We start from the raw sequence: 9,536 nt of genomic DNA on the forward strand, positions 1-9,536 counted from the left end.
CCATATCACAAAATCCCAAAACCAGAGATGCTGGCATGGATGTGGAGAAAAGGGAACACTTCTACACTGCTAGTGGGAATGCAAACTAATACGTTCCTTTTGGAAAGACATCTGGAGCACACTTAGAGAACTAAAAATAGATCTGTCATTTGATTCTGCCATTCCTTTATTAGGTATATATCCATAAGACCAAAAACCACATTACAACAAAAATATTTATATCAGAATGTTTATTGCAGTCCAATTCATAATTGCCAGGTCATGGAAGAAGCCCAAGAACCCACTGATCCACGAATGGATCAATAAATTATGGTATACATACAACATGGAATACTATGCAGCCATAAAGAAAGATGGAAACTTTACCTCCTTCATGTTTACGTGGATGGAGCTGGAAAATGTTCTTCTTAGCAACATATCACAAGAATGGAAGAGAAAGTGTCCAATGTACACAGCCCTATTTTTAAACTAATTTATAGCTTTCATATGAAAGCTATAACCTAATTATAGCCTAAGAATGGGGGGGGGGAAGAGAGGAGAGGGAGTGGATGGGTGGCAGAAGGGTCACCTCTATGGTTTATCTTACAAGGGTACAAGTGATTCTTTCTAAAACTAGAATATAAACGTCTTAACACAATAATTAAGAAAATGACATAAAGGCTATGTTAACCAGTTTGATGAAAATATTTCAAATTGTATGTGAAAACACCACACTGTACCCCTTGATTGCATTAAGGCACACAGTTATCATTTAATTAAAAAAATAGAAAAATAAAAAAAATTAAAAAAGGTTTCTTAAATATTTTTCAGTTTTCTTATTAACAACCTTGATAGCAAAATCCTACAAATTTATTTTATTATTTTTTAAAATAAGGTATATTATTTCCACATTTCATAGAAGTATGCTGCTAAGAGCATTTATAGTTTCATATTGGTTTTGGCAATAAGTAACATAATGATGGAATTATTCCAAACATTTATTTCAAAGTATTCTTCCATAGTATTTCTTTCTTTTGAAAAACATTTTCCCATTCATTGATAAAATATTTTCCTTATTTAGAGAGGCCCAATGAAATATGTTTATTTTTAATACAAATATACAAATAAATTATATATTTATTTGTCTTTTGACATCTGTGCATCACCACCAACAATGCCAACAGAATTGGAAGGCTTATCTATGTTTTTTTTTTAAAAGGAAATATACTTAACCTTAAATTAATAATTTTTTAAAACACTTTGGGCCAGGGTAATATTAGGTAAAAACTAATGTTTCTTTTAGAGGATGGTAATGGTCACTGGCAATCTCGTAGTAGGGTATTTTAAATATTTTCTTGTGTTTTAAAGCTCTCAATGTTATTAATTGGGCGTACTGGTCCTCCTTTAGCACTCGGTCCATCCCCTTACTGCACTAACTCCTTTGTGGGTAATGTTGGGGGGAGATTTCTTTTATTCTACTATCTCTATATACTTCTCCTGAAACTTTTAAATAATGGTATTTTATTTTCAGAAAAGCAGTTCCTCTACTGGTAGCTAAACTTACACATCTTTCTCTTAAACATTATTTTATTAACGAAACTTTTAATGCTCAGTCTTCATCTTCTTTCAGACCTCTTTTTTGTAGTAACTTATCATAATGACTTCTACAAGCATTTCATTGTTGGCATAGACTTTAGAAAATGACATGATACATGGTAGAAATATCCATACTGTGATTAAACTATATGGCGTACCTCTTAGACAGTACACTTTTTTATAATGCTCATTTTCTACAAAAATTCAGCAGAGTACTTTATAAATGATCCAGTAGTACTTACTTATGAATGTTTAGTTTATTGCCATGTTTATCATTATAAAGAGTTTTACAGTGGCAGAAAGGACATTGTTTCCCTTATGGTGTATACCTTTCATTATTTACTTAAAAACTTTAACAGGAGCTTCCAATAGTTATCAAATTTAGTGAAATTCTGTGAAGTACTTGGTCAAGGTTTGTATCACTTAAGTGGTATCTTCTAATGTATACTAAATTCCTATGCTGATAAATCTATATTTAAAATATCCTTTTTGATAATTTTACCATTTGTGGGATAATTTTGTGCCATAAATATAAATACATATATACACATATATATTTAGTTAGAGTAGCTATACTAATCATACATATCACCAAATTAATATATTTATTTATTTATTTTTAAAATCTCATAATAATGACTGCAAATTTATGCCATGAGTAAAATGTCAACTCTGCCATTTTCTTGTTGTTTTCTGAGGCTGACATTATTCATATTTTCTTCTGGACTAAAAATTTTAGGTGGACACTCAGTAACCATACCATTCCCTGCCAGACTTTTCCTTGGACTGCAGGATCTGGAAGACCATGCCAGCAGGGTTTTGGACACAGTTTAGATTCTGTAAAAAAAGAAAAAAAATGCACTTCAGAAGATTTGAAAGCAGGGGGCTCTATATCATTTTGCCTTCTCTAGCTTCATGGTAGGTCTTGAACTTGCCAACTGAGAGACATGATAAAGCCTGGCCAAAAGCCATCATCTTATGTTCATCTTCTCAGTGCTGTGGGTCAGTGGTAATGATGACTTTGGTGACAGTTCTTTGCATGGAAACTTCCTAATTTTCTTCATCAATAGCTGAGAACTAGTCTTAATTCTATTCTTTTGATCCCTTCATTGGTTTAATAATCACCTCATTCCATGAATTAAGTCCATTTCTGCTTGAAATACTTAGAATAATTTTTTTATTTTCCTGATTATTTAAAGCCACTTATCCATTTGGAAATATTTGTTTCATAACCCCAGACAAAACCAGGCACACATAAACACGTAAAAAGTCATCACAAAATACTTATAAAAAGGCAAAGTAGGACATTTTCCTTAGGGTGCCTCTAGTAGTATAGGAGCTTAATTGCTTCTTTAGCTTTTTATATAAAAAATACAAATGAAAGTTTTGCTGTTTTCTTCTCATATCAAGTAGATTATCTTATGTTCTATAGAATGAGTGTGCTTCACTTTAAAAGCCACTGCTTGAGACAATTAGAGAATTAACATTTCTAGACTTTTTTGACTATTGCAAATCTTTTAGTCAAAATAATAGGATGACAATAAGAAGACTACTTTCTACACTTTCCTTCAGTTCCTCTTTCCCTTTCCCCCTCTAATTTGTCATCTTTCAAATACCCAACTCTAAGCAAACTTTCTCCTTCTTAAGGCATCACTCAGACTTTTCAATCATGGAATTATAAAGTTCTCAAAACTGAAGCAAACTATTTCTTTTATTTTGATTATGAAAATCATATGAACTAACTGTCCTTAACTCACTCAGTGAACTAATGTTTACAGTGTGATTTTACTGTGCCAGAAAGTGTGCCATGTGGAATAAGTGCTATGGGTTGAATGCTTGTGTCTCACAAAAATTTGTATGTTGAAGCTCTGATTCTGTATATATTTTGTATTAGGAGAGAGCACCTTTGGGAGATAATTAGATTTAGATGACATCATGAGGATGGGGCCCTTCCCCTAAAATTAGCACACTGACAAAGAAGAGACATCAGAGACCTTGCTTTTTCTCAGTGAGCACACAGAGATCAGATCACTTGAGACACAGTGAGAGGGCGGACATCAACCTGCCATGAAGAGAGCTCTCATGGTAACCCTGCCCTTGTGGACACCTGATTAAGGATTTTCAGCTTCCAGAACTGTGAGTGCATAAATCTCTGTGGTTTAAGTCACTCAGTCTATTGTATCTGGCTATGACTTCTTGAACAGACTAAGACAAAGAAGGACCCAATCGAATGTAAAACATGTTTCCTGACTTCAGTGAATTTAAAGTCTAATAAAAAAATAAGTAACAATATAAAGTAGAGTAGTTCACAAACATTATAGAAATTTAGATGAGAGATAGCGTTTGGGCCTATGCCAAGGAAAAAAAGGCATTGTGAGAAAAAAACTTTATTCCTAATATATTATGCTATCACCCAGCTGATGACAAGGAAGCATAGAGCTTAAATTTATTCCACAAGTGAGGACTCTTCCCTATAAAACCTATAGCCCTTTCTTATTTTTTATTTCTTTCTTTCACATTCTCATTTCTCTTCTGACCCTTTTGTACTCACCAACACATTTCAGCATGCCTCTGAGATATGACTGATACTGTGATTGAAAAAAGATCCACTAAGAAAAACTGTGCTTACTTTTTTATTTTAATGATGAATCTGGAAAGCTTCCCGGATGAAACGTTTATTACACTAAATGTATTCTGCTGAGGAGGAAATTGACCAGAGAAGCATCAGGCAACTATATATATTTACAGAACATTGACCTCTCTTCCCTTCATTTCTGTGAAACATCTGGGAGTGATCTCACCAACATTTTTGGCCTATGACTTGTTATTTTAAATCAGACATTTGAATTTCAGATATGTGCATTTATATTTATATAGCCAATAAACTGGCTTCATGAGACATTTTGGAATCAAAATGCCAGTTTCCTTTTTTAATGAAGATTGACAGAATGTTAGATTTTTATTTGTTTCTTTCCATTATTTGTAAACCATATTCCTTTATGCAAAGATCTTAAATTTTATAAGAATAATAGAAACAGTGCATTCCTTACTTATCATCACACCAAAGAAAATGTCTTGTTGTGTTAGTCTTTAGAAAAGAACCTAAGACATTTCTCCTGTGGCTCCAGGGTAGTTAGATTGGCTAAGAAGAAAAGATGATTTTATTGGCCCATGGGAGAGTGGCCAATAGTCCCAGAAGAATAAGAGAGAATATAATACTAGGGAGATGAGTTATTAAAAAAAGGTAGATGCTGAGAAAATACATGAGGAAGTGTCATTTGCCCATTTGACACAAAAAAGCTTTCAAATGGATCCTCTTGAACCAATCAGAAAGGAAGGCAGATTGCCTGTGAACTTCCATGTGGTACTGTTGAAATCAGTTCCATTTTCCATAGGCCCAGGTTCCAGACCTTTTTTGGTCCAGAGTAGAACTAATCATATGACATACTAGTTATTGGGTCAATCATATTAGATTTTTAATGGCCAAGAGAAAAGAAAGCATAGCTGCCCATAGCCTGATGAGACTGCCAACTGTGAAATTTCATGATTCTTGAGGCAAAGTGGTATGCTTTGAAGATTGTTGGTTTGGTTTTGCATGTGCCTAGAACTGAGTTTTGGATGTCACACTGATGAACTGTGTGCTCTAACACAAATAACTTTACCTCTTTTGCCCTCAATTTCCTTATCTATAATGGGGGTAAGAGGGCCTGCCTGCCTCATCTAGTTATCATGAGGATAAATTAAATGATGCTAGCAGGGTGATTACTAGGGTATCTGACACACAAAAGGTCATATGTTCTTATTTTATGTTTTTTATCATGATGTTTTTACATTTGGGGTTTCATTTAAATCTGAAAACAATGCTTCACATGATATTTGCATGCTGGTGCTACAACTAAGGTTGATAAATGGATTTTTATAGTGATGTTGTTTCCATTGCCTTTAAATCTTCATATTTCTGTTTGATTGTCCACTGAGAAGCATTCACAGATACCTTAAACTCCCACAGTATAGGCAAAACACCTATATGCCTCTGGCCAAAAAAGCAGTTTGAGGGAGAGTAGTGAAAAGAATTTGTGCAGCCATACTTGTGAGAAACTGAGACAGAATCCCATATGGCCAGGTTAGTTGTGGGCCTAACATGACCGAGGCTTTGGCTGGAATATCATTTCCAGACTGCATTAGGGAATTAAGGTTGACTTTATAAGGACAATGAAAAAGCCCTTTGGAAAACTGGCCAGATACCTATCCGTAACCTTTCCTGATCTGTGGTAAGTGATTAAGGTCACTTGCTGACAGGTCCAGGAACGGCACAGATGAAACCTGGGCTCATGAAAGGCTTTTGAGAAATCCAGTCTGAGAATACCTTATAAAAGTCTCCAGCAAACCCCCCCCCCCTCGACTTAAGGCTTACATGGGAGCAGAGGTTTGCACACAAATTCCTGTATGCCTAAGAAGTTTCTTTATGTCTTGCTTAAAGATTCAAAGTTATAGCCTCCAACAGTAAAGCCAGGAAGGGCAGGTATTCGATCTACCTTGTTCCTCTCTAGCCTCAGGCATTATCAGATAAGAACAAAGAAGTAATGGCTAACAACATGTTCTCCATTAACTTATATTAAATTGGGTTATGTTGAAAGTTTATGTCAAAAGATGTATGTTGAGTGGATTATCAGAAGCTAATCACAAGGTAGTCATATGATGTTTAAATGGACCAATGAGGTCATTGCTGTATTGTGCACATGTACAAAATTCCCTATATAAACCAACCGCAAATAAAGAAGCTCACCATTTTGCCTGAGCAAGCAGATGGTCACCTTTATTTAAAACACAATTTCAATAAGCGTGCTTATTCTCCACGACATCACTTTCCGTGAGACCCTTATGGCAACACTACAGAGTTTACTCACTCCTGCTGGGAGCAGTTTCTTTGGTACTCTTCTTTCTGAGATCAGAATTCTACTCTACCTTGCCATAATGCAGGGAAGGAACATATGGGGAGTTTCTGACCCAAGAGTTTCCTTCAAGCACACACACAGTAACTGCATAGAGCAAATCCTACATGGGTGAGTGGACATGTAAAGTTAAAATGTCTTCTTATTTCCTTGTGAATGCATATATGTGTTTATTATAGTTCTGTACAACTGAAGAGTCAGTTGTGTCTCTACAATAAAGATGGCACCAAGGGTGTAAATAGCCTATGATACTTTTCTTGTAATAATTTTTCTAATGTAAATTTTTCTAAAGATCATGTAATCTTTTTGTCGGCAATTCTCACTTCAGCATGAGCTTCACCCACCCCCCTTATGCAGGGTCTTAGAGCAACAGTTGGAAATGCATTAAATATCTCCAGTAAAATACTTCATCTCCCTAAAGTGCCTGAAGGGAGGCATAACATTTAACTTTGTACTGTACTTTAGTTGAAATGTAATGATCTGGACTTAGAGTACATTAAAATCTTTTGTCATTGAGCATATTCCACAGTAGGCAAGGTATACTGTATGTCACAGGACATTAAAGTGATCATTCAACCAAAAGAAAATAATAAACTGGCTAGCTCATAAATCTTAGGCACTCTTGGTGACTATTAAAAATCTCCCAAAATTCACTGTCTAATGGTGTGATTCCAATCAACCCAATTTAACAACCTTATGGATTTATTAAAACTGTATTACTCCATGAAGATTAACTCCCTACTTCTGGGAATTAGGATTCTGTAAAGAAAAACACCAGATTGAAAGCCTGGGATCTAGTAACTACAGATTTTTAATAGAAATTATATTTCTTAAAATTTTCACCTAGTTTTGGAATATAAGTTTCTATGCTTTTAGCTTCAAAATATCCTGTTATATTTCTTCTATGGTTCAAAAAGCATGCATTTATCTTGAAATCAGTTCTTTCCATATTACCTGCTTTCAGAAAGGATTGAATTCATTCCAAGAACATTGCACCAAGCCCATCCTGCCATGTCTGTATCTTTGAGATCCCTCAGGTATATAATCAGAAGTGTCTACTTACATTTTGGAGGGGGGAAGGGAACACATTAATAACAGAGAAGCTTTCTTTATGTAGAAAAAAGGGCTTAGTCCACACTGTTTCCACATAAAGACGTGACATTCAAGTAGAAATGGATGGAATTCTTTTTATGAATAAGGCCCTTGCTGACTAATTCTTTTCTGGGGAGGGTAATGGGCAAATGTTATCCAGATGCATTCCTCTGGAACTATTCCCAGTTTGCAGAAGTGAAAACTACTGTACTTGCAGTGTAATAAAGGGCAGTCAGAGAAACATGATCTCTACAGAAATAGTGCAATATCATTCCTCTCCTTCTTGTCTGGTGTCATAAAGTCAGAGCTGTTGCAGAGATCTTCCATGTCACACTGACGACTTAGATTTGTCCAACAAATTTACTCCTTTCTTAACTCGTCTTCCAGTAGGAGGAAAATTGGATCAGAATGGGATCAAAGTCATGTAAATCTGCCCAAAGCTAAAAACAAGAAATTTATCAACATCTACTCATCTGTTTTCCCCATGTGATTTGTAAGCAAAGGAAGAACAATGATTTCTTCTTTTCTGTGGAAATTTTCTTCTCATCTCTCACACATTCTTCCCTAATTCTAGCTCTCCTCCTCTTGGTCTTCTGTTTCTCTTCAGATCTCATCAGTTTTGCCTACCTATTGAATTAAATGCAGCTTTCTATATTTGTAACTAAACTTTTATTTTTTCTTTACCTTCTTGTTGCTGGGAAGTACATATAGCCTTACTTTATTTACATGTGTGTATATAAATGTTTAAATATTTGAACCATGGATTGTTACTTTTACTTACATGAATTTATACCAAAGCTATAATGGAACCTAATTGCAGTTTCTATTTCCTCTTCATTGTAAGGCTAATTATCCTTATAGAGTCATGCTGCTTGGCCATGTTATTTAACTATTCTGCCTTAGTTTATCATTATGGAAAGTAAGTAGAGACTTAAAACTATTTATTTAAAAAGCCATTGTGTACCTAGGTGACTTGAAAGTCATTTTTAATGCATATCCTAGTGTAGTAGTTAGCTCAGGCTTCCATTAAAAAACAAAACAAAACATAGATTGTATTACCTTACAGTTCTAGAAGTTGGAAGTCCAAGATTAAGGTGTCAGAGTGGCTGGGTATTGGTGAGGCCTCTCTTCTTGGCTTGCAGAAGGCTGCCTTCTTAAGATGACCTCACATGACCTTTTATCTGTATGTTCATGCAAAGAGAGAGAGAGAAAAAACTCTGGTGGCTCCACTTCTTATAAGGACACCAAGCAACTTCATTTAACCATAATTATCTTTTTAAAAACCCTTATTCCAAAAATGGTCACACTAGATATTAGAGCTTCAGCATATGAACTTGGAAGAGAAGATAATTCAGTCTATCACACTATCACAGTGAGAATTGTACAGATTAATAAATTCTGATGATTATCAAAATTATTACTCTAACTTCATACTCTACTTGTACCTCCAGGTCCAGATAGTCTATTGAATAGCTTTTCATAAATGTTTCTGAAACATTTCAAATTCATCTCCCCCCGCCCCTTACCATCCCATCTTCTTCTGTACACCATTTGTTTTCTGCTTTACCTACTGACCAATCTACTTATCCAAACTGAACCCATAGAAGTTGTGCTGAAGAGAGAACATTGGTGATCTCATCACCATTCTGGCAAATGGACCATGAAAGCTTTTGCAATCTCATTGGGAGCACCAGGTCCTTCTTCACTTTTCCATTACCAGGAAGGCCCAGGTATGTCTGTAACAGCCCCTGAACCCTGTGACCTGCTGTTCCTGGGAGATCCATAGAGACTGACATCACAAAATCTGGGAAAGGAATGGTCTTACAGTTTATAAGCCAAACCTCATCACCTGTTTGGACCAAAGAACCATGGAAGGTGAAGAGTCACAAGATAGCAGCCAAACACCCAGCTGTTTTC

Source organism: Otolemur garnettii, unplaced genomic scaffold, assembly GCF_000181295.1.
Source record: "Otolemur garnettii isolate 467f Iridium unplaced genomic scaffold, OtoGar3 scaffold00309, whole genome shotgun sequence".
Lineage (NCBI taxonomy): Eukaryota > Metazoa > Chordata > Mammalia > Primates > Galagidae > Otolemur > Otolemur garnettii.